The sequence below is a fragment of the Loxodonta africana genome, chromosome 12 (assembly GCF_030014295.1).
Source record: "Loxodonta africana isolate mLoxAfr1 chromosome 12, mLoxAfr1.hap2, whole genome shotgun sequence".
In the NCBI taxonomy this organism is placed as follows: Eukaryota; Metazoa; Chordata; class Mammalia; order Proboscidea; family Elephantidae; genus Loxodonta; species Loxodonta africana.
Genome location: NC_087353.1, coordinates 49,132,479 through 49,158,653, shown reverse-complemented (window position 1 = coordinate 49,158,653; position 26,175 = coordinate 49,132,479). Strand labels below are relative to the sequence as shown.

General features: G+C 41.1%; 1 protein-coding gene across 6 annotated transcripts in view; it reads right to left on the bottom strand.

Annotated features, from left to right (window-relative positions):
- Window positions 1-16,447, bottom strand: part of TMOD2 (tropomodulin 2) — an 84,991-nt gene extending 68,544 nt beyond the window's left edge. For 2 of the 6 annotated variants that reach the window (XM_010600073.3, XM_010600077.3), the window contains exon 1: window positions 16,339-16,447. The gene's annotated coding sequence lies outside the window, so the exon portion shown is untranslated. Of the gene's footprint in view, window positions 1-15,538; window positions 15,974-16,338 lie in introns of those variants that run through there. The other 4 variants (XM_010600074.3, XM_064295223.1, XM_003420525.4 and 1 more) reach the window with 4 other exon arrangements.
- Between the last annotated feature and the right edge of the window lie 9,728 nt (window positions 16,448-26,175).

Below are 26,175 nucleotides of genomic sequence, written 5' to 3'. Positions count from 1 at the left end.
TGGGATGCAGGCCTCAAATTCTTGTAAAAAGACTAGACTTAATGATCTGACTGAGGCTAGAAGGACCCCGGAGGTCATGGTCCCCAGACCTTCTGTTAGCCAAAGACAGGAACCAATTTCCAAAGCCAACTCCTCAGACAGGGATTGGAATGGACTATAAGATCGAAAATGATGCTGGTGAGGAGTGAGCTTCTTGGATCAAGTAGACACATGAGACCATGTGTGCAGCTCCTGTCTGGAGGGGAGATGAGAAGGCAGAGGGGGACAGAAGCTGGCTGAAGAGATATGGAAATAGAGGGTGGGGAGAAGGAGTGTGGTGTCTCAGTAGGGGGACAGCAACTAGGAGTATATAGCAAGGTGTACATAAATTTTTGTATGAGAGACTGACTTGTTTTGTAAACTTGCACTTAAAGCAAAATAAAAATTAAGAAATCAAGTGATGTATTGCACTGTGCAAATCTGCTGCAGCAGACCGCTTTAAAGTGTTAAAATAGCAAAGATGTCACCTTGAGGACTAAGGTGCGCCTGACCCAAGCCATGATATACGACAAACTGAAAGACGTGGGGGTCAGTCACCTTATATGCATGCAAAAGCTAGACAATGAATAAGGAAGACCAAAACAGAACCTATGCATTTGAACTAAGGTGTTAGCTACGAATACTGAGTATACCATGGACTGCTAGAAGAATGATGAAATCTGTCTTGGAAGAAGTACAGCCTGAATGCTCCTTAGAAGCAAGGATGGCAAGACTTCATCTCTTGTACTTTGGATATGTTATCAGGAGGGACCAGTCCCTGGAGAAGGACATCATGCTTGGTGAAGTAGAAGGTCAGTGAAAAAGAGGAAGATGCTCATCAAGATGGATTGGTACAGTGGCTGCAACAGTGGGCTCAAAAACAGCAAAAACTGTGAGGATGGCGCAGGACCAGGCAGGGTTTCGTTCTGTTGTACATGGGGTTGCTCCCAGTCAGAACCGAAGTGGCTGTACCTAACAACAATTATATATCATAAATTTGGTATTCATTTCTTTCTCTCTGGTAATCTTTTCATGTATGTTACATATATGGTTTTCTCTCCAACTACACCAAAACTCCCAGAGGACAGGGAACATGCCGTAATTTTTAGTATTCCTGAGCTTCTCAAACTAAGGTTTGTATATTCATTTAACAAATATTTTTTGAAAGCCTATTTTCCCTTGCAGTGCTGGGAGAATAACAGTGAATAAGACAGACAATATCCTCTGCCCCAACTAAGCTTACAGTTTAGTAGGGAAAGACAGACATTAATTATTTACAATAAAATGATACTACTATGCAATAGCACCTGTTAGGGCAGATTGCATATGTTGTGTCAATTCACCAGGGGTCTTAAAGTCAGAGGAGAAGAAAAGAAAAAAAAGGTGAATCTTCCTGTAGCACAACTTTGACTTGAAGATTTGGGGCAGATCTAGTTATTATTATTATTTTTACTGTGCTTTAAGTGAAAGTTTCACATGCAAAAATATATACACACATTGCTGTGTCACCCCTAGTTGCTCTCCCTATAATGTGACAGCACACTCCTTTCCACCCTGGATTTCCCAAGTCCATTCAACCAGCTCCTGTCCCTTTCTGCCTTCTCATCTTGCCTCTGGACAGGAGCTGCCCATTTAGTCTCATGTATCTACCTAAGCTAAAAAGCATACTCTTCACCAATATCATTTTGTGTCTTATAGCCCAGTCTAATCTTTGAAGAGTTGGCTTTAGGAATGGTTTGTTTTGGGCTAACAGAGAGTCTGGGGGCCTTGTCTTCCCGGGTCCCTCTAGCCTCAGACTGTTAAGTCTGGTCTTTTTACTAGAATTTGAGTCCTGCACCCCATTTTTCTCCTACTCTGCCAGGGATTCTCTTGTGTTCCCTGTCAGGGCAGTCACTGGTGGTAGCCAGGCACCAGTTTGTTCTTCTGGTCTCAGGCTGATGGAGTCTCTGGTTTATGTGGCCCTTTCTGTGGCTTGGGCTCATATTTTCCTTTTGTCTTTGGTGTTCTTCATTCTCCTTTGCTCCAGGTGGGTTGGGACCAATTGATGCATCTTAGATGGCCGCTTGCTAGCTTTTAAGATCCCAGCCGCCACTCATGAAAGTGGGATGCAGAACATTTTCTTAATAAATTTTGTATACCAATTGACCTACATGTCCCCTGAAAACATGGCCCCCAGACCTCTGCGCCAGTTACTCAGCACCTCGAAGTGTTTGGTTGTATTCAGGAAGCTTTTTAGCTTTTGGTTTAATCCTGTTGTGCTTACCTCCCCTGTATTGTGTGTTCTCCTTCCCTTCTCCTAAAATAATTCTTGTCTAAAAAAAAAAAAAAAAATACCATCTAGGAAGTAAATACCGTTCTCCCTCCCTGCCCTCATAACTATCAAAGAATGTTTTCTTCTGTGTTTAAACCTTTTCTTAAGTTCCTATAATAGTAGTCTCATGCAATATTTGTCCTTTTGCAACTAATTTCACTCAGCATAATGCCTTCCAGAGCCATCCATGTTATGAGGTGTTTTGCAGATACACTGTTGTTTGTTACCATCGTGTACTATTCCACTGTGTGAATACACCATAATTGGTTTATCCATTTTCCCCATTGATGGGCATCTAGGTTGTTTCCATGTTTTTGCTATTGTAAACAGTGCTGCAATGAACATGGGTGTGCATATATCTGTTAGTGTGACTGCGCTTATTTCTCTATAATATATTCCAAAGAGTGGGATTTCTGGATCCTACGGTACTTCTATTTCTAGCTTTTTAAGGATGTGCCAAATCAGTTTCCAAAGTGGTTGTCCCATTTTACATTCCCACCAGCAGTGTATAATTGTTCCAGTCTCTCCACAATCTCTACAATATTTATTATTTTGTGTTTTTTGGTCTAATGCTAGCCTTGTTGGTGTAAGATGGTACCTCATTGTAGTTTTAATTTGCATTTCTCTAATGGCTGATGATCATGAGCATTTCCTCACGTGTATCAGCTGCCTGAATGTCTTCTTTGGTGAACTGGCCATTCATGTCCTTTGCCAATTTTTTAATTGGGTTATTTGCCTTTTTGTTGTTGAGGTTTTGCAGTATCTTCCACATTTCAGAGATTATATGCTGATTGGATTTGTAACAGCCAAAAATTTTCTCCCAGTCTGTAAGTTGTCTTTTTACTCTTTTGGTGAAGTCTTTTGATGAGCATAAGTGTTTGACTTTTAGGAGCTCCCAGTTACCTAGTTTCTCTTCTGGCGTTTGTGCACTGTTGGTTATGGTTTGTATTCTGTTTATGCCATGTATTAGGGATCCTAGCGATGTCTCCATTTTTTCTTCCATGATCTTTTATTGTTTCAGGTTTTATATTTAAGTCTTTGATCCATTTTGAGTTCGTTTTTGTGCATGGTGTGAGGTATGGGTCTTGTTTCATTTTTTTGCAAATGGATATCCAGTTATGCCAGCACCATTTGTTAAAGAGACTGTCTTTTCCCCATTTAACAGACTTCAGACCTTTATCAAATATCAGCTGCTCACAGGTAGAGGAATTTACCTCTGGATTCTCAATTCTGTTCCATTGGTCTATATAGCTGTTGTTGTACCAGTACTAGGCTGTTTTGAGTACCATGCGGTATAATAGGTTCTAAAATCAGGTACTGTGAGGCCTCCCACTTTGTTCTTCTTCTTCAGTAATGCTTTACTTATCTGAGGCCTTTTCCCTTTCCATATGAAGTTGGTGATTTATTTCTCTCTTATTAAAAAATGTCATTGGATTTTGGATTGGGATTGCACTGTATCCGTAGATCACTCTGGGTTGAATTGACATTTTTACAATGTTGAGTCTTCCTATCCATGAGCAAGGTATGTTTTTCCACTTATGTAAGTCTCTTTCAGTTTCTTGCAGTAGTGTCTTATAGTTTTCTTTGTATAGGTCTTTCACGTCCCTGGTTAGATTTATTCCTAAGTATTTTATCCTCTTGGGGGCTATTGTAAATGGTATTGATTTGGCAGTTTCCTCTTTGAAGTTCCTTTTGTTGATGCAGAGGAATCCAACTGATTTTTGTATGTTTATCTTGTATCCTGATACTTTGCTGAAATCTTCTATTAGTTCCAGTTATTTTCTTGTGGATTCTTTAGGGTTTTCTGTGTACAAGATCCTGTCATTTGCAGATAGAGACATTTTTACTTCTTCCTTACCAGTTTGGATCCCCGTTATTTCTTTATCTAGCCTGATTGCTCTGGCTAGGACCTCCAGCAGAATGTTGGATAAGACTGGTGATAAACGGCAACCTTGTCTGGTTCCTGTTCTCAAGGGGAATGCTTTCTGACTCTCTCCATTTTAGGAATATGTTGGCTGTTAGCTGTGTATAAATGCCCTTCATTATGTTGAAGAATTTCCCTTCTATTCCTATTTTGCTGAGTTTTTATCATGAATGGGTGTTAGACTTTGTCAAATGCCTTTTCTTGGTCAATTGATAAGATTATGTGGTTCTTGTCTTTTGTTTTATTTATGTGATGGATTACATGGATTGTTTTTCTAATGTCGAACCATCCCTGCATATCTTGTATGAATTTCACCTGGTCATGGTGTTTTGTTTTGTTTTTTTTTAATTGATATGTTGTTGAATTCTATTGGCTAGAATTTTGTTGAGGAGTTTTGCGTCTATGTTCAGGAGGGATACTGTTCTGTAATTTTCTTTTTCTGTGTTGTCTTTACTTGGTTTTGGTATCAGGGATATGCTGGCTTCATACAATGAGTTTGGGAGTATTCCATCCTTTTCTATGCTTTGAAATACCTTAATTGTACTGGTGTTAACTCTTCTCTGAAAATTTGGTAGAGCTCACCAGTGAAACTGTCAGGACCAGGGCTTTTTTCTGTTGGGAGTTTTTCGTTACCTTTTCAGTCTCCTCTTTTGTTATAGGTTCATTAGTTGTTCTATCTGTGTTTATGTTAATTTAGGTAGGCAGTGTGTTTCTAGAAATTTGCCCATTTTCTCTAGGATTTCAAATTTGTTAGAGTACAGTTTTTCATAGTATTCTGTTATGATTCTTTTAAATTTCAGCTGGGTCTGTTGCGATATTATCCATCTCATTTCTTATTCAGGTTATTTGCTGCCTCTCCTGTTTTTCTTTTGTTACTTTGGCCAATAGTTTATCGCGTTTGTTGATCTTTGCAAAGAACCAGCTTTTGGTCTTGTTGAGTCTTTCAGTTGTTTTCCTATTCTCTATTTCATTTAATTCTGCTCTAGTTTTTATTATTCGCTTGCTTCTGGTGCCTGAGGGCATCGTTAGCTGCTCTCTCCTTGTTCAAGTTTTAGGGTTAATGTATTGATTTTGGCCCTTTCTTCTTTTTGGATGTGTGCATTTATTGGTATAAACTGATCTCTGAGCACTGCTTTTGCTGGGTCCCAAAGGTTCTGGTAGCATATGTTTTCATTCTCATTTGATTCTGTGAATTTCTTTATTCCGTCCTTAATTTCTTCTATAACCCAGTAGTTTTTGAGCAAAGTGTTATTCAGTTTCCAGGTGTTTGATTTTTTTTCTTGCTTTTTCTGTTACTGATCTCTACTTTTATGGCTTTGTGGTCAGAAAAGATGCTTTGTAATATTTCAATGATTTGGAATCTGTTAAGGCTTGCTTTATGGCCTAATATATGGTTTATTCTGGAGAATGTTCCATGTGGGTTGGAAAAGAAAGTATGCATGTCTGCTGTTGCGTGGAGTGTTCTGTATATGTCTATGAGATCAAGTTGGTTGACTGTGCCATTTAGATCTTCTGTGTCTGTATTGAGCTTCTTTCTGAATGTCCTGTCCTTCACCAAAAGTGGTGTGTTGAAGTCTCCAAATATTATTGTGTGGCTGTCTATTTCTCTTTTCAATGCTGTTAGAGCTTGTCTCATGTATTTAGGAGCCCTGTTGTTGGGCGCATAAATATTTATTTTGGTTATGTCTTCTTGGTGTATTGACACATCATTAATTATACAGTGTCCTTGCTTTTCTTTTGTGGTAGATTTTACTTAAATATATTTTTTCAGAGATTAATATTGCCATTCCTGCTCTTTTTTGATTGTTGTTTGCTTGATATAAATTTTTTCATCCTTTGAGTTTTAGTTTGTATCTTTAAGGTATGTCTCTTGTAAGCAGCATACAGACATCATCTTTTTTAAATCTATTCTGCCACTCTCTGTCACTTTATTGGAGCATTTAGTCCATTTACATTCATCGTAATTATTGGTTGGTATTATGCTGTCATTTTGATGTCTTTTTTTGTGTGTGTTCTTGACAGTTTCTTCGTTCCACTTAATTTTCTGTGCTGAGTCTTTATTCTTTATGTATTTTCTTTTCGTCCTTTTAATTGTTGCTGATTTTGTGTTTGCTGAGACTTCGTGTTTTTCTTGTTTTTTATTTTTATGTGTAGGATTGCTAGTTTTCTTTGTGGTTACCTTAATATTTACCTATATTTTTCTAAGTTTAAACCAATCTTTTATTTCTTGATATTGCCTTAACTTCCTCTCCATATGAAAGATCTAGGACTACATTATTTATTCCCTCTTTTTTGTTTTAATGCCATCTTATACATACTGATGTCTGTGTTTCCCTATTTTCAGTGTTTTAGCTTTGATTTATTTGTGACTTCCCTATCTGGGTTGATACCTGGTTGTTTAGTCTTACGTTGTTATCTGATGTTATTGATTTTCTAACTGGAGGACACCCTTTAGTATTTCTTCTAATTTTGGTTTGGTTTTTACAAATTCCCTAGACTTCCGTTTATCTGGAAATGCCCTAATTTTGCCATCATATTTGAGAGACAGTTTTGCTGGATATATAATTCTTAGTTGGCAATTTTTTTCCATTAAGGCTTTGTATATGTCATCCCATTGCCTTCTTGCTTCCAGGGTCTGAGCTTAGTCTTATTGATTCTCCCCTGCAGGTGACTTTTCCTTTGTCCCTAGCCACTCTTAAAATTCTCTACCTTTGGTTTTGGCAAGTTTCATTATGTTTTGGTGACTTTCTTTTGGAATCTACCTTGTGTGGGGTTTGATGAGTTTTTTGGATAGATATCTTCTGATCTCTCATGGTATCAGGAAAGTTTTCTGCCAACAAATCTTCAACAATTCTCTTTGTATTTTCTGTCCCCCACCCCCACCCCCTGCTGTTCTGGTACTCTAATCACTCGTAGGTTGTTCCTCTTGATAGAGTCCCACATAATTCTTAGGATTTCATTTTTTTTTTTATTCTTTTATCTGATTTTTCCTCAAATAAGTTGGTGCTTTATCTTCAATCTCACTAATTCTGAATTCCATTGCCTCAATTCTGGTCCTATTACTTTCTATTGAGTTGTCTAATTCTGAATTTTATTGTTAATCTTTTGGATTTCTGCTTGCTGTCTCTATAGATTCTTGCAGCCTGTTAAATTTGTCATTATGCTCTTGCAAAACCTTCTTGAGTTTCTCTATTGCTTTTTCTGTGTGTTCCTTGGCTTGTTCTGTGTTTTGCCTATCTCCTTCCTGATTTCCTGAAGAGCTCTGCATATTAATCTTTTGAATTCTACTTCTGGTAATTCCAAGGCGTTCTCTTCCTCCAGAAGATTTCTTGATTCTTTGTTTGGGGTGCTTGCTGAAGCCATTGTGGTCTGTCTCTATGTGATTTGATATTGACTGTTCTCTCCGAGCCATCAGTAAGTTATATTTATTTTATGTTTGCTTACTGTGTCCTAGCTTCTTGTTTTGTTTTGTTTTGATATACCCAAATAGACTGCTCAGGTGAACTAGTCTGATAATTGGTGCCTTTCACTCTCTCACGTCCTGTCACCAGATGGTTAGAGCTGTTACTAGGTATGTGAGCCCAGGAGACCATTTACTTATTTTGATAGGATTCAGCTTAAGTGTCCAGGTTGTCGGTCACCAAGTGGGTGGTGCAGCCTCTCATGTACAGTCCTAGATGGGCAGGGTGATTGGAGTAGGCACAGGTATCTGGCTGCAGTGTGGGGTCATGTGCTGAGGAAGTCTGGGGACTGACAGCTGCTCCTGAATATCTGAGAGGCAAGCATATCCCTGTCTCCTACAGCACATACATGGGTGGGTTTTGCAGCTGGACTATGGGCACCCAATGCTGTTGACTGTAAGGACTGGGAGGCACCACTTATTCTTGAGCCCCTGTCATGGGTGGTTAGGTGGCGTGGGTGGAGCCACCAGTTCTCAAGCCCCTGGTGTGGGTAGGTGAGGACCCTGCTTAATGGGCGGAGTAGTACCAAGCATCACAAATATGCCATTCCACCATATAGCTTATATAGTTGAAATTAGGCTTCAGGTATGTACCCTGTTGTACTGTGCTAATGAGGGTCTATACTGTTGAAATAGGCCCACACAGGTCTATGCAGGGTTGAATTACATTCAAAGTCCATGGACCCCTTATGCCTGTGCCTAGGCAAAGGTGCTGTGCCTTCCCTGAGTTCCCAGCTTAGGGGAGCTGGCAAATTATTTTTTTCTGTTTGTTAATTTGTTACCTTTCCAAAGCCAGGAGAATGGCCCATGGCATGCGATGGGTCCTACTTCTGGCCCAGGGGATGCGGCAATCGCTGAAGCCTGCCCAGACCTGGTGCAGAGTGGGGATAAGACAGGTAAATCGGAGAGAGGTTCTTTCCAAAGGGAGTGTTTTTTGACCCGTGTGGTAGGTTAGACGCATATACTTATCTTTTACTGATTGAGTGCCATTTTTCACTGGTTCTGGAGGTTTGAGCCAACTCTCCACGGCTTGGTCTCTCCTGATGTAGCAAACACATCCCAAGTGCCATTGTTTGCCTCACTACGAATGCCAGCTGATCCAGCCTGCAGGGTGCCAGTTCCTGCCAGGTCAGGTCTGGCAACACTTCACTGCTTCTGAGTAATCTCTCCCTCACGCTGCTACTCAGTACAATTCATCAATTTTGCCTTTGATGTTCAGGGCTCCTAGATTGGCATATATAATTGATTCACTTGTTTTTTCGGGTCTTTGCTGTAAGAGGGACCACAGGAAGCGTCTGACTACTCCACCATCTTGGCCCCCTAGTTATTATTTTTAAAAAACAAATATAAATATAATGTGGAGAAGAATGCTAAATTCTCATAGCTTTTTAAAAATCATAGATTTTTCCAGCTCATGCCTGCCCTGCTTTAGCCACAACCTGGTCTTCACAAGGGTTCATATTTGTTCTCCCCGTCTTTTAGCAGTGGGAGTGGTGGTTCAGTGGTAGAATTTCCCATCTTCCACCTGGGAGACCCAGGTTTGACTTCTGGCCGATGTACCTCAAGTGCGGCCACTACCTGTCAGTAGAGGCTTGCAGTGTTGCTGTGATGCTGAACAGGTTTCAGCAGAGCTTCTAGACTCAGACAGACTAGGAAGAAGTGCCTGGTGATCTACTGGTGAAAAATCAGCCAGTGAAAACTCTGTGGGTCACAACAGTCTGATCCAGTTGTGCATGGGGTTGCTATGAGTTGGGGGCTGATTCAATGGTAGCTAAGAACAACTGTTAACAATACTGCAGCGGAAAATTTGCAAAGCAGTGTTAAACCCTCTAGCAGAGTATCTGTCCCATGGCAAGCACTCAGCACAAAACAAGCTTACAAACGTACATGCTGGAATGGTGCAAGTGTCAAATGAGGCTTCCAGGAGCCCAGGTACATGCAGCAGGTGAAGAAAATGCTCTCCAGGGGAGAGAGGCCTTGAGCGGAAGGAACAGTGACGTGGGCCCTCAAATAACTCTTCCAAACGCCCAAAGACTCAAGTCCGCGGAAGGAAAATAAGGAGTGTAGCTTTCTTTCCTCCTCTTTCCACACCTTACTTGAATAAGTGTGATAGGAAAGAGAAAAATCAGACACAGTGTGAAGTGCCTAGCCTTTGGTCCTGCCTACACACAAAGATAGAATCAAAACCAAAGCCAGCAGCCCTATTCATTAAACCCAAGCTAAATCAAAGATTGATTTTTATAAAAGAGTAAATCGAAAAAAATTCTTAAGAACAAACACAGTGAAAAGTGTTTTAAAATGGGCAAAATTGTACTCTAATTCCCTAGGAGTGTACACCTAGGGAAGGCACTAAGGGCTGTTGGTGGGGGGGATACCACATCAGGAGGGGACACTGGGCTTCAACTATTCTGATGACGATTTATTCCCCAGAGAGGTGGTGGCTACACGAAAGGTTGTTATTCTTTATTCCTTTTTATATACCTTAAATACTTCATAAGTTTTTAGACAATTAGTGAACCAATTTGCACAAGAGCCAAACCTACATATTCTAAAATTAGTAAATTAAAACAAAACCAGCATATCAGCACACCTTCCAAGAAAACATGAATTGATCCTATATTTAATTTCTTTCTATCTGGAGGGAAAATACAAATATGTAACAGACATAGCCTGTCTTTTGGAACCTACTCTTTTGAAGACAGTCCAATCAAATCTGTTTTTTTTTTTTTTTTAAAGCAACCACATGTATCATGCCAGATTCTGCAAAATAGTTGCAGAAAATGAAGGACTAAGAATGCTATCAAATAAGGAGGAATTTCAGGCAAAATATACGGCAAGACAATGGGAAGAGCAAGCTGAAAGGGAAATGAGGAACAGATCTTACCAGAACAAAGAGTTTGTATCCAAGACTATGTGTTCTTAATTTCCCAATCTTATAGGAGTTGCCAAAGCTTAAAACATGCTCAAAAACAGTCTCCTCCTCTTTTATAACAGTGTGCCCATTGGTGATCCTCCCCCCAGGTTTAGAAGAGCACAAAAGACTAAAAGAGTTAGTCTTCGAGTTGGCCAGTCCTGGGTCTGATGTAGACAGATCTGTGTGAGAGCGACAATTTCTCCAAGCTTTATTCCCGTGTTCTGTAAAATGGGCAAAGAACAGTACTTGTCTCCGAAGGTTGAAGTGATGCTCAGTGAGACAATGTACATACTAGGTTTGGTACAATGTCTAGCCCATAGTAAGCTCCCAATAAAAAATATTTTCTTTTTCTCTTCATCTAAGAATAATCTCTTTGCGGGGTATTCTTTCCCTCTGATTTCCTTGTAAGGATCTGTCAAATACAGAGAGGCAGCATACTATAAGAGCCATGAGCCAGAGTCTGCCATGCACAGCAAGTCTCCATGGTATAGGCCAGCCAAGCTATGAGATGGGTTACCATCGCAGCAGAAGTAGCAAACAAGCTTCCTGACTGAGGCAGAAGCTCTTTTGCATGGAAGACTTACTATCTTCCCAGACTGCCACCTGGTTTCTAACTCTCTTGGTGGGTTCTATCCCCCTATGCTCCCTTGCCCCTCTGTCTGACTCTATGTTTTCTGAGGAGTTCCTGTTTCTTGGCCTCTGTTTACCTCCTTGCCTTACACTCAGCTGTCTGTGTCTTCCTGGTTTTTAATTCCTGTTGGCTCTAGCCAAGTCCCCTCATCCTGCCCTTAGGTACTTATGGTTTTCTAACTTTCTGACTGACACCATGGGTTCCCTGCTCTCTGTCCTTTGATCCATGTGCCCTCCTGGCTTCTGCCTGCTTGTATGGTCTTAGACCCACCTATCTTGTTTCTTGGGCATCTGTACCCCAGTTAGATTCTCATCTATGCTTTGCTATGACTTAAGGGTGTTCTGTACACCTTGACTCATGGCTGCTTATCAGAATGACATGCAAAACATTTAGGACCTGGTATGGAATGAGCACTGCCCAACCAAGGTAGCTACCAGCTATAAACGATGAGGATGCTATCCCTGCATACACTGGCTGAAGAGCAACCCAGCTCACTAGACTCTAAACTAAAAACCCATTGCCCTTGAGTTGATTCCAACTCACAACAACCCTATATGACTGCCCCACAGAGTTTCCAAGGCTGTAATCTTTATGGAAGCAGACTGCCATATCTTTCTCCTGCAGAGCAGCTGGTGGGTTTGAACCACCAAACTTTCAGTTAGCAGCTGAGCATTTAACCACTGCACCACCAATCTAGATCCCTCCAATCACTCTGATAAGGGGTATCCTGCTTCTTTCTTGGGGCTAGTCCTCTAGATTTGCTCCTTACTCCTCACGTCCAGGCTTGCCATGGCCTCATGCAAATTCATGAGCTCGTGTCACCACAGCCCCAGAGTAACCTTCTTGTTCCCACCCCACCCAGATGTCACTAGGGGAATCCACAAAAACTGGTGACACATGTGAAAGAGGTAATTGATTGGGCAGCCATCAAAACATAAAACGTAAAACCAGAAATAAATCACACGTTTGAGGAAAGTCAAGGTGAAATATAGGTCCATCATCATCATCCATTGCTGTCAAGTCAATTCTGACTCACAGCAACCCTACAGGACAGAGCAGAGCTTCCCCACAAGGTTTTCAAGGAGCACCTGGTGGATTTGAACTGCTGACCTTTTGGTTAGCAACCATAGCACTTAACCACTATGCCACCAGGGTTTCTGAAATATAGGTCCAGGACCAAGGAACTCAAAGTGGTTTTTGGAGGAAAAGCAGCTACCCAAGCTCCATTAGAGCCATAGCAAAACAGTAGTATACTGGTTTACATAACTAACAAAGCCTTCAAAATTTACGGATAATTGACTTCTGGGTACACTTAAAATTGTTCCAAAATATATAAGCAAAATATTCAGCAGGAAAGTTTATAGGAAGAAATATGTCAGGTTGCCAGGAAATGATAATTGGAAAAGTAGATTGAGGTGAAACAGCTATGATCCATTAAAGCCAGAATCCAAAGCTTGGAATCTAATCTGTAGGTAGTAGGAAACACAAATACTTACCAACTACACATTTATTCAGATGTCCTGACCTTCCACCCACAAATGCCCTAAAGGCAGTGTTTCCCAAAGGTGGTTCCACATTAACACTTGCCCTTCAAGATCCTTTGTCCAGAAGAGCCTGTGGACACACAAGTTTGGGAAACACTCCATACCATATCTTACAGACACCCCCATCTCCACCCCCAACCACAATGAGCACTAACCCATGGAAGGCTCTGAAAAGTCTTGAGTAAACCTTTTTAGCTTTGTTTAATCTAGTAATTCTCGTATCTGTTTGACTACACACTTTTTTTCCTTGTAGCACTAATTAACATCATATATATTTTAGGGAATATTGTTTGAGAGATTCACAGATCTACACATATAGTATTTTGGATGTTCAGACAACTGTATACACCTTAAATTAATATTTTCCTAGATATACATGTAAGCACATGGATGTACATAAATAGACACACATATAGATCAAATCCAAGAATAACAAAAATATTCTTGCCACAAAATATGCTTTATATGAGATTAAATGTCTCTTAAGAGCTGGTTCTACCTTCTTGGACTAATAATAGGAAGTTCCTTCAGCATATTTCTTCTGTGAACCTCTTTGAACCAGTCACAGTCTATACTGAAAACATTTGATTGTGTGTGATTTACACATAAGGGAATGACAGAAAAACCTACCACTTCTGTTCTGTCACAAAACAGGATCTGTTCTCGCCCCAACATCCTCCCCGAGGCCAAAATAAACCAAACTATCACCTAAGTTCCCAAATTTCCTTCCACACCTACACAGATCTCAGAATGCAGAGAAAAAGGGACAGTGCTTTTAGTATGATTCTTGGGTAGGGCTAGAGTTTCCAAGGTTTGGGGAATTACTAAACCTTTGAGGTAGGAGCTTGAGCATGAAGTGCAGTTAGGGCAAACCAAAAAAGGGAACTTTCCCTAACCCTACTCATAACTCAAACAAGACTTAAACCTTGGGCACTTGAATCCAAGAAGTTTCCAATGGATTTGCTGCAGCTGTCACTAACCACAAAGTCCCCTGCAAAACTCTATTTACTTAATCCCCAACCTTCTATTTTAAAAAGTTTAAGTCTATAGAAAAGGTAAAAGAATAGTACAAAAAAACACCTACATACTACTCTCCAAGAGCCATGGTGGCACAATGGTTAAGCACTCAGTTGCAAATCAGAAGGTTGGTAGTTCGAACATATTGGGCAGCTTTGCAGGAGGAAGACCTGGAGATCTGCTCCCATAAAGATTACAGCCTAGAAAACCCTATGGGTGCAGTTCTACTCTGCCACATGAGGTTGCTAAGAGTACAAGCCTACTTGATGGCACCCAACAACAACAACATAGTATTCTCCTTGATTCACCAACTGTCACCATTTTGCTACATTTGTTACATTTCTTAGCTTGACAGCCCCCTCCCCTCCCTGGGATACAGTTTTTTCTGAACCAGCTGAAAGTAAGTTGCAGATGTCAGGACACTTTACTGCTAATACTTGGGCACACATCTCCAAAGAATAAAGTCAGTGTCCTATATAATCACAGTATCACACCTAAGAAATTAACAGCAATTCTATAATATCATCTAATATACGGTCCATATTCAAATGTCCCCAATTGTCTCCAAGTTATCTTTTATAATTATTTTTTCCCTGATCTAGAATCCAAATTTCACATGTCCCAATTAGTTGTGACATCAGTTTAGTTTTTTAATCTACTATAATCTCCCACTTGCACAAATCTTTCTTTTTTTCTGATAACATTAAATTTTTTAAGAGTGCAGGCCAATTGTCTTGCAGAATGTCCCACGTTCTGAATTTGTCAGGTTGTCTCTTCCTAATTAGATTCAGGTTAAACATTTTTCCCAGTAATGGTATGTAAGTGAAGTTATGACCTTCTAACTGCATCAGAACAGGAGACTTTCCACTGACTCCTGATCTCCACCATAAGGATACATCTCAGAAAGTAGTCTGAAGTGAGATGCTGTTCTCCAGTGAAAATACTGTTCCCCAACAAATTTTCAATCAAAGATTTTTGTATCAGCTCATGACTCCTTGCCTGAATTGGTTGTTATGTTACAGTTTGCATGGCACTGATTTTCTGGTTCTCTCATTCCTTATGTTGTGTATTTATTTTTCCAGCAATGACCCATCAGTACCCATTCTCTCTCTTCCCCTCCCATACACTTTCTGGTTACTTCCTGCTCCCAACCCATTACCTCCCCTCCTCTAGTGGACTTTCATCTGATTGCTCTGGTCCAGCCCTAAGGAGTCACCTTCTCTTTCCTTTACCTGCTGACCCCATTACTTCACACTCAGCAAATTAAACAACAGCAGTGAAAAACCTACTGTAGCCTACCAATTCAGAGTAATTTACAAAAATTAAAGCAGTTGTAATGCATATTTATTGGACCAGACTGAAGGGAACAGAGGAAATCAGTTTTGTTTTTTTTTTTTTAAATATCAGATTGCCTAAGCCCTGAAAAATCTTTCTTCTTCACTAGGGCAAAGCCTCTTGTCCTGTCACAATCAGGCTTTTTGTCATGTCATTAAACAGAAGCACCCTCGTCTAGTTAGTTCCTTGGTATGAGAATCCTGGAAGAACAAAGGCTCAGAAATCATTTAGCACAAAGCCCCATTTTATACGGAGAAGGAGGCTCATAGAGATGAAGGGACTTGCCCAGGGTCCCTCGGCTCGTTGACCGTTGACCGTAGAGCTAGGACTGGAGCCAGGTTTTAAAACATCCTCCAATGTTCTTTTCTTTCCCCTTCCAAGTACCTTGTGATTCAGATGTTAAAAACGGGCACAGACGAAGCCACGGCACTCACTGCCTTCTCCACTGCTAATTTGCATTTTGATCACATCACCGTCCTACCTTTGAAAAGTTTAAGTAAAAATGCCCACTCTGAGTCTTTTATTGTTATTATTTTTTAAAGTCAATCTTCATTTCTGTAAGGCAAGAGGGAAATTTTAGGAAGACTCAAAGGAGCACATACTACCATTCCTTTAACCAGAAAAAAATAAGGGTCTCAAGACCTGCACAGCTGCCATCTGAACGCTGCCTTCTCAGAGGCTGCAACGCCCGCGAGTGACAGCTCCAGGGAGCCTGGGAAAAGACGCCGGCCGGAGTCCACTCTTCCCGCCGTCTGCGTTACGGAGGCAGTGAGATGGTTAAGGCTCAGGAGCTTAACAAACGTTCACAGGAGAGGAGAAAGTAGGGAACAAAGCCTGGCGTAGAAAAACCCAGCCCCGAAGCTTGGGAAGGACAGGAGACCGCGCCCTCGCTGCAGCGGCCCGGCGGGCTGCAGAGGCTGCAGAGCCGCAGTGCGCAGCTTGGGACCCATACCCGGCAGCACTCTTCCCTCCGCCGCGGGGGCGCAGCGCTGAGCAGTCCCTCGCAGCCCGCGTGCTGGGGAGGCGAAGAGGCGGCCCGGGCTCCGCTCTCCCGCGGGCCGAGCCCGACGCCGCCGAGCATCCTCCAATGGCCAGGAGGGCGCGGCAGTCTCTGCACTGTGGGCCGGTGGGCTGCAAACAGCGCCTCGCTCGCGGAGCCCCCCACCCACCCCTGGCACACTCACCCGTCCGTGCGCGCATCCCGGAGCCGGCGGTGCGGGCCGTCAGTCCGTCAGCCCCGAGGTAGCGGGGCCGCAGAAGCAGGGGCGTCGCCGTGCCCGGGTGAGCGCGGCGATCATCAGGCGGCTCGGGACTAGAGCGCGGCGTACCCGCGCGCGGGCGCAGCGGAGCAGGCTGGGAAGCGTAGTTCCCGGCTGCGCGGAGCGGCAACTCAGAGGCAGGACCCGAGTCTGCCCTCTGCGCTGTGCTGCGGCTCCCCACTCACGCACTTTCCCTGCGCTTTCTAGTGGAATCAGTGTCGGGACCCTATAACCGTTCTGCAGGGGAGGAAAAACTTCAGCTTTTGGAAAAAGCTGTGCAGGCTCTTCTGAGAAGCTCTGGGCTGCGGATAGGGTGCGGATAGGACAGGCTTGTCAAGGTTGTGAGGAGCCTTTGGTTGAATGAGCATCTTTACATCGAAGCCTTGTTAAGACGAGGCTCAGGTCCAGACAGGCCTGCCGCAGTTTTACTGGCTTCACGTAGGCCTGGGGCTGGGGCGTGGGACAGGAGTGCCTGGTTAGATGCCTGGGGGCGGGAGGAGGAGCAGGTAAGCCAGGTTGGGTTTAGCCAGACAGAGCTAAAGTGATGGGGGTGAGGGGGTTGGAGCACCCACGCACACGCGAAGGCTTCACTAGCTGTGAGATCGGACAATTTAGCTTCTCCGAGCCTTAGCTTTCTCGTCTGTAAAATAGGCTTAAAGCTGGAAGACATATTGTGCGGATTAAACGACCCATGGCATATGTGAAGGCACCTGGCACCGTTTTTGTGGCACTTAGTGGATACTCATTCAAGGCTAGCTGCTTCTTTGGGAATTTCAAGGGAGTTCATGGGCACACTCCTAAGAAGCTCTGTAGTGCTAAATTAAGGGTAGCTGGGCCTGGTTAGGGTGAATAAATGTTAAAATCCACTGTGTTATAGTCAGCCGTTTAGCCGGTTCACTTCATCACTGAATATGTACTGAGATGCCTTCTCTGCCGGGTTCTTGGGGCTACGAAGATAGTGAAATACTGTTTTGCTTCTGAAGCTTGGAAGTGGGGTGGGATGGCTTAGGGTAAAGACCAAAATTACTAAAATACATGGCAAAATAGAGTTACCTTTCAGAATGCTTTTCTGACTAGATGTGCTCTCCTTTTTAAACCCTTGGGCATATATTGTGAGTAACCCTTGCTTATTGCCCTTGTCTTGACAGGTTAAGATATGTTGAGTTTTGTAAGTTGTTACTTAGCCATATTTCACATACAGGTGGGATTTGCATCTTAGAGATACGGTGGAAGGAAAATGAACCGAAGGGATGGATGCAGTGTTGCCATCTCTGTCTGAAATAAGGGTGAATGAAGGTGAAACAGCATGGTAATCTGGCATGGCATGTGCAGTAATCATGTGCCCAAAAAAGAAAAAAAAAAGTGCTGCAGAAAAAATTCCTTGTTTGAAGACAATAACATCAGTTTGCATTTGTGAAAATACTTTCCTACTCATTTTCTCGTTTGGTTTTTGCAACAACTCTGTGAGATGGCAGAAGGGGACCGTCCCCAATAAGAGTTACTGGAGGCACAGAGAGGTGATATGACTTGTTCAAGGTCACCCAGCCGGTTATTAAGCTCATCTTCTCTCCTTTTACTTTGGGCACTGGAGCCTTCCCCAGAGAGGCACATTTGGCTCTGTCTTATCTTCGTATGTTTCAAAAACAGGCCTGTACCTTCCCCACCAATTGGGCTGAATCAGAAAATAAAGTTAATCCTCTAAGGCTCTTGGAATTAGCATAATGAACAATGGCAGATGGTGGCTGCTGGATTGACAGACCAGTGTTCTTTCCACTACCAACTCTGATAATGGAATGTACCATGGAAATTCTCACCAATATGACAAATCTGAGCTAAAAATAGTTAAATGAAATAGAGGTATGACCAAAACATTTTAAATCATGTTCCAAAAATTTCCTGCACATTTGTTATTCCAAATGTCCCATGTAACGGACAGGATCTCTTTGGCTTATTTGTTGTTGTTGGTAGGTGCTATTTGGCATCAGTTCTGACTCAGCAACCCTATGTACAACATAATGAAACACTGCCGGTCCTGCGCTATCCTCACAATTGTTGTTATGCTTGAGCCCATTGTTGCAGCCACTGTGTCATTCCATCTCACCGGAAGTCTTCTTCCTTTTCACTGACTTTCTATTTTATCAAGCATGATGTCTTTCTCCAGGGACTAGTCCCTCCTGATAACATGTCCAAAGTATGTGAGAGGAAATTTAGCCATCCTTGCTTCTAAGGAGCATTCTGGCAGTATTTCTTCCAAGGCGGGTTTGTTCATCATTCTGTCATGGTATATTTAATATTCTTTGCCAACACTATAATTCAAATGTGTCCAGTTCTTCTTTGGCCTTCCCTATTCATTGTCTGGCTTTTGCATGCATATGAGATGATTGAAAACATCATGGCTTGGGTCAGGCCTCAAAGTAACATCTTTGCTTTTCAACACTTTAAAGAGGTCTTTTGCAGCAGATTTGCCCAATGCAATATGTCATTTGATTTCTTGACTGCTGCTTCCATGGGTGTTGATTGTGGATTCAAGTAAAATGAAATCCTTGACAACTTCAGTCTTGTCTCCGTTTATCATGATGTCCAGTTGTGAGGATTTCTGATTTCTTTGTGTTAAGGTGCAATCCATATTGAAAGCTATATAGTCTTTGATTTTCATCAACAAGTGCTTTAAGTCCTTTCCACTTTCAGTGAGCAAGATTGTGTCATCTGCGTATAGAAGGCTGTTAATGAGTCTTCCTCCAGTCCTGATGCCACATTCTTCTTCATATATTCCAGCTTCTCAGATTATTTGTTCAGCATACAGATTGAATAAATATGGTGAAACGATACAACCCTAATGAACACCTTTCCTAACTTTAAACCACACAGTATCTCCTCGTTCTGTTCAAACGACTGCTTATTGGTCTATGTACAGATTGTGCATAAACATAATTAGGTGTTCTGGAATTCCCATTTTTTGCAATGTTATCCATAATTGTTAATGATCCACATAGTCGAATGCCTTTTTGAAGTCAATAAAACACAGGTAAACATCTTTCCGGTATTCTCTGCTTTCAGCCAAGATCCATCGGACATCAGCAATGATATCCCTCATCACCCGCCCTCTTTTGAATATGGCTTGAAATCCTGTGGATGTACTGCTACAACCGCTTTTAAATGATCTTCAGCAAAATTTTACTTGTGTGTGGTATTAATGATATTGTTCTATAATTTCTACATTCTGTTGGATCAGCTTTCTTTGGAATGGGCACAAATATGAATCTCTTCTAGTTGATTCACCAGGAAGCTATCTTCCAAAATTCTTGACAGAGATTAGTGAGCACTTCCAGTGCCGCATCTGTTCACTGAAACATCTTAACTGGTGTTCTGTCAATTCCTGGAGATTTGTTTTTCTCCAGTGCCTTTAATGCAGCTTGGACCTCTTTCTTCAGTACCATCAGTTCCTGATCATATGCTACCTCCTGAAATGATTGAACTTCGACCAGTTCTTTCTCATACAGTGACTCTGAGTATTCCCTCTATCTTCTTTTGATGCTTCCTGTTTCGTTCAGTATTTTCCCCGTAGAATCCTTCAGTATTGCAATTCAAGGCTTGAATTTTTTCTTCAGTTCTTTCAGCCTGAGAAGTGCCAAGCATGTTCTTCTTTTTTGGTTTTGTAACTCGAGGTTTTTGCACATGTCATTATAATACTTCACTTTGTCTCCTGAGCTACCCTTTGAAATCTTCTGTTCAGCTCTTTTACTTCATCATTTCTTCTACTTGCTTTAGCCTCTGTACATTCAGTACAAGATTCAGAGTCTCTTCTGACATCCATTTTGGTCTTTTCTTTCTTTCTTGTCTTTTTAAAGAACATTTGCTTTCTTCATGTATGCTGTCTTTAATGTCATTCCATAGCTCACCTGGTCTTTGGTCATTAGTGTTCAATGTGTCAAATCTATTAAGGTCATATTTTGGCTCTTGTGGACTTGCTCTAATTTTCTTCAGTTTCAACTCGAACTTGCATATGAGCAATTGATGATCTGTTGTGCAGTTGGCCCCTGGCCTTGTTCTGACTGATGATATTGAACTTCCCCATCATCTCTTTCCACAGACATAGTTGATTTGATTCCTATGCATTCCATTTGGTGAGGTCCATGTGTATAGTCGCCATTTATGTTGTTGAAAAAAGTATTTGGAATGAAGAAGTTGTTGGTCTTATAAAATTCTATCATGCGATCTCCGGCATAGTTTCTATCACCAAGGCCATATTTTCCAGTTACAGATCCTTCTATGTTTCCTACTTTTGCATTCCAGTCACCAATAATTATTAATGCATCTGAACTGCATGTTTGATCAATTTCAGGCAGCAGAAGTTGGTAAAAATCTTCAATTTCCTCATCTTTGGGCTTAGCGGTTAGTGTGTAAATTTGAATAATAGTTATATTAACTGGTCTTCCTTGTAGGCATATGGATGTTATACCATCATTGACAGCATTGTACTTCAGGATAGATCTTGAAATGTTCTTGATGATGAATGTGACACTATTCCTCTTCAATTTGTCATTCCTAGCATACTAGACTATAAAAAAAAAAAATTTTTTTTTTTTTTACTGTATGATTGTCCAATTCAAAATGGCCAATACCAGTCCATTTCAGCTCACTAATGCCTAGGATATAAATCTTTATGCAGTCCATTTCATTTTTGATGACTTCCAACTTTCCTAGATTCATACTTCATACATTCCTTGTTCTGATTATTAATTGGTGTTTAGAGGTGTTTCTTCTCATTTTGAGTCATGCCCTCAGAAAATGAAGCTTTGCTCCATCCATGTCATTAAGGTTGACTCTACTTTGAGGAGGCAGCAATTTCCCAGTTTGTATTTTGAGTGCCTTCCAACCTGAGGGGGCTCATCTTCTGGAACTATATAAAACGATGTTCCACTGCTATTCGTAAGGTTTTCACTGACCAATTTTTTCAGATGTAGGCAGCCAGGTCCTTCTTCCTAGTATGTCTTAGTCTGGAAGCTCAGCTGAAACCTGTCCACCATAGTGACCTTGCTGTTATTTGAAATACCAGTGGCATAGCTTCCAGCATCACAGCAACACACAAACCACCACAGTACAACAAACTGACAGGTGCGTGGGGTTGACTCATTTATACTGTATGTTTGTTACAAGTCATAGGCTTCTGTTTAATAGGAATGGGCTGTTTACAGATGAAGTTGCTGGATGGTGCCAGCAGTTAAGCACTTGGTTACTAACTGAAAGGTTGGCTGTTCCACCCAGAGGTGTCTCAGAAGGAAAGTGTCATGAGTTGAATTAAAACCCCCCAAAAATGGGCGTATCAATTTGGCTGGGCCATAATTCCCAGTATTGTGTGGTGGTCCACCATTTTGTGTTTGTATTTTATGTTAAAGAGGATTAGGGTGGAATTGTAACACCGTAACTAAGGTCACATCCCCGATCCAATAAAGGGAGTTTCCCTGGGGTGTGGCCTGCATCACCTTTTATTTCTCAAGAGATAAATCAGAAAGGGAATCAAGCAGAGAGGGGGGACCTCATACCACCAAGAAAGCAGTGCCTGCAGCAAAATGAGTCCTTTGGACCTGGGGTCCCTGTGCAGAGAAGCTCCTAGTCCAAGGGAATATCAATGAGAATACCGACAGACGGAGAAAGCCTTCCCCTGGAGCTGATGCCCTGGATTTGGACTTCTAGCCTACTAGACTATGAGAAAATTAATTTCTCTTTGTTGAAGCTATCCGCTTGTGGTATTACTGTTATAGCAGCACTAGATGACTGTGACAGAAGGCCTGGAGATCTACGTCTGAAAAATTAGCCATTAAAAACACTATGCAGTGCACGTCTACTTTGAGACACCTGGGGTCACCATGAGTTGCAATTAACTTGATGACAACTGGTTTGGTTTTGGGTTCGTTTACAGATAAAGCCAGCAGTTTTCCCAGAGAAAGCTGATGGTAGGCATAAAATGAAAATAATAAAACAATTTCATGCAGGTTTAAGAAAGAGTAGCAAAAGTTCAATACAGCAAAGATACTTGATTGTGTACTATCTTTCTCTTTGGCTTCCTTGCGGCTCCCCATAGGGAAGATGAACACCTGCAATGGAATGAATTCTGAATTCTGAATGAATTTCTTCGAAAGATGTGAGAGGAAGCAGACATAATGATGATTCCTTAAGTTAAAGTCATAGTTAGGAGCCAAAGAAGAGATACAAGAACTATACTGTGTATCAGCTCTAGGTGGATGTTGACACCAAACTACAGACAGTGAGGTGTGGAAAACAACTTCTAATCAAGCTGTCTGTACCATGAGGGCTAGAAGATAGCAGGTATCAATGGATGAATGAGAAAAGCAGAACATTTAACCTTTTTTTTCTTAAATGTTACAATGTAATGCAAAGATATTATCAGTTCTAGTCTATTTAGTTCTTTAAATAGCTATGTTTAATTTTTTTTTTTAAGAGCGAGAAGGATTTGAGCCATGCCTATGACTTATCTTGCCAGTTGAAACCCATTGTCATTTTTGGAGTATACCTTATAGGTTTAAACTTTAAACTTGCTTTTTGAAAAATGAAAATATAAAATTAAAACAACCTCTAGAGCTGGAAGGGACATTATAGTTCATTTTGTGTAGCTTTTCTTCATACAAGTGAGAAAACTGATAAATTGGCAGTAAAAAATTCTACATGGCATTTACAGTGAAGTATTTTAATTGCTTACATTTAAATATGCATCATATTTCATTAGAAACATGTAGTAGATACTGCTGGTTGCTGTACTAGGTTGAATAGTATCCTACCAATATGCATGTCTACCTGGGACCCCAGAATGTGACCTAGATTTGAAAATAGGGTCTTTTCAGATATAATTAGTTAATAACGAAGTCATATTGGATTATGGCAGCCCTAAATCCAGTGACTGGTGTCCTTATAAGAAGGCCATGTGAAGACAGAGACACACAGGCTGAATGCATGTGAATATGGAGGCAGAGATTGGAGTGATATGTCTACAAGCCAAGGAACGCCAAGGATTGCTGGTAATCACTGAAAGCTAGGAAGAGGTGAGGAAAGATTCTTCCCTAGAGCTAAAGGGGGTATAGGCCTGATACCACCTTAATTTCAGACTTCTGGCCCCCAGAACTGTGAGAGAATGAATTTCTGTTGTTTTAAGTCATTGGTTTGTGGTACTTTGTTATGAAGCCCTAGGACACTAATGCATTTGCCTGTGCAACATCCATTCCACCACTTCCTTCTTGTAGAGCCTGTCCACACATCAGGGAAAGTGGTCCCATTAGCACCCAGGTGCCCACTCCTAAAGCAAGGGGACTAGGATTCTGTTGGCTGGCCAGTGATAGATTAGGAGGGGGATGTGATCCAGTTCTGGCCTGTGAGGCCTGAGGCAAGATCTGCTGAAGGCTTTTGGGAAAGATTTTCTTACCCTTAAACAGGACACACAGGGAGACATCCCATGCCTCCCAGTGGTTGTTGATGCAACTGTCTTATTACCTGAAACTGAAATAGCCATCTTCAGTTTCAGTAACATCCCCTAAAACCACCAGGGGATCCAGCCTTAGGACAAAGCCAACACACTGACAGCAGAGTGAAGAGAGAGAATGAAGCTGGGTTGTGATGGTGTTGGCGAGCCAGGAGAGAGAATGAAGCTGGGTATGTGGTGGTGTTGGTGAGTCAGGAAATCAGTCAGCTCTGGTGCTGCCTACTCCTGGATCTTGTTATGTGAGATAATAAATATCCTTATTGCTAAGTCTACTTAAGATGGGGTTTTCTGTTACTTGAAACTGAAAGCATCCGAAGTGTTACACATGAAATGTAAAAGTAAGGTTTTTCGATGGACTGAAGGACTACTTTTTAGGACTTACAAAAAATAAATCACCACCACAAACCACCGGCAAAGGAAATGTGAGGGGATATTCTCATGCAAAGGATAAAAGCATGGGCTTTAACATCAGACAGACCTGGGTTTGAATTTGGATATTTACTAGCTGATTGACTGTGGCCAAATTTCTTTAACCTCTCTAAGCCTCATTTTCTTTGTCTCTAGGCTGGGGAAAATAATATTTACACATGGGGCTGTTGTGCAGATTAAATGAGATAATTTGTGTCAAGTATGCTACAAAGGATATGGTGGGTAATACGCACTAAATGAGTGGCAACTGTGTTGATCAACTATGGACTAATTCATATTTACAGTGCAATTGGCAGCAAGCATCTAATATAACAGTGATCATCTTATCTGACACCGCAGTGATACAATCAGCAAAATCCAGAATGTGGGAAGTTCTACAGGACAAGCAACCCAGTTTTGTCTATAAATAAATTGTAAGAAAAATAAAAGAGGGAGCTGGCGCTTATAGTTGAATAGAAACACAAGAGACAAGTAGCCAAATGCAATATGTGGCTCTTGATTTGAAAAAGCAGCTATTAAAGGAATCACATTTATGAGACAAAGGGAGAATTTTTTAAGTAATTTATTTTATTTTTTGTTGTTAAGAATATGTACAGCAGAACATAGACCAATACAACAATTTCTGCAGTGACACTGATTACATTGACTCAGTGACATTGATTACTTCCTTCAAGTTGTGAATCGGGAGAAATTTGAACAGAGGATATTTGGTTATTTTAAGGTGTTATTTTTAATTATTTTTGGATATGATGGTATCATGATTATGTTTTTTAGAAGAATCTTCTCTCTGTTGACTGCAGAACTGCTGGCTTTTGAGGCTACCAAACTACTGAGCTAGTGAGGGAGGGGGGGATGGGAATAGCCCTAAGTTAAAACTTCACAGACCCTGGTGTCTTACTAAGGTTTAGGATTTTATCTTGGGTAGGTAATTTTAGTTCATGTTGTGACTTTGATTAATTACCAGAGTTCTGAAGTGGTTGGTTTTATTTTTCCTTTATTTCATTGTTTTAGAGAGAGCGTGAGTTCCCCAATGTCCTCACTGCCATTCTGGAAGTCAATCCCTCATTTTCTCTACTTTTATATCTTTAAAATTTTTAAACAAAATACTTTTTTTTTAAATCCCATATATGAACCTGTCTTTCATCTGCAAATTTACTCCATTTGCATGTATTATGATCACTGACTCATTTATACTTCTCTGTGCCATTTTATTTTTTCTTTCTAATCATCATGTCTTTTTTTTTCTTTCTTTTTCTGCCTTTTGTTGGAATGGCTGAGTTTCCTTTAGATTCTCCGCTAGGGATGGATTATCCAATAAGCAAGGTGCGCACGGACATAATTGTGTTCACTTACTAAGCTGTAGTGCAAAATTTCACCTGGTGAACCTACGTGCAGTACAATTAAGCTTATGCGTACCCTGCTTACTGTAAACTAATGCATACCATGCTTACGGTTAATCTACCCCTGACACTCCCCTCTTCTCTCTCTGCTTGTTTGGAAGTCATATATATTCTTTCTATTCTCTTCCTGATAAAGCTCACATACTTACATGCTTACTTACCTTAAATAATAAAATTAATATAGCTACTCTCCTCTCTAACAGTACAAGAAACTTGGTGAACTTTAAAGCTGATAACTCTTCCCACCACCCTCCTTGTTTTTGTAGCATAGTTTTACCTTGTTTCTACCTTTTTTCCAATTAGTGATTATTGTGTTGTTGTTGTTAACAGCCAATGCTTATTTAAGTTTATTCATGTATCTACCATTTTCTTCGCTCACGATTGATGTCATCTCAATTATTCTGAGGTCAGCATTCTTCTTCCTAAAGTATTCTCGTAAAT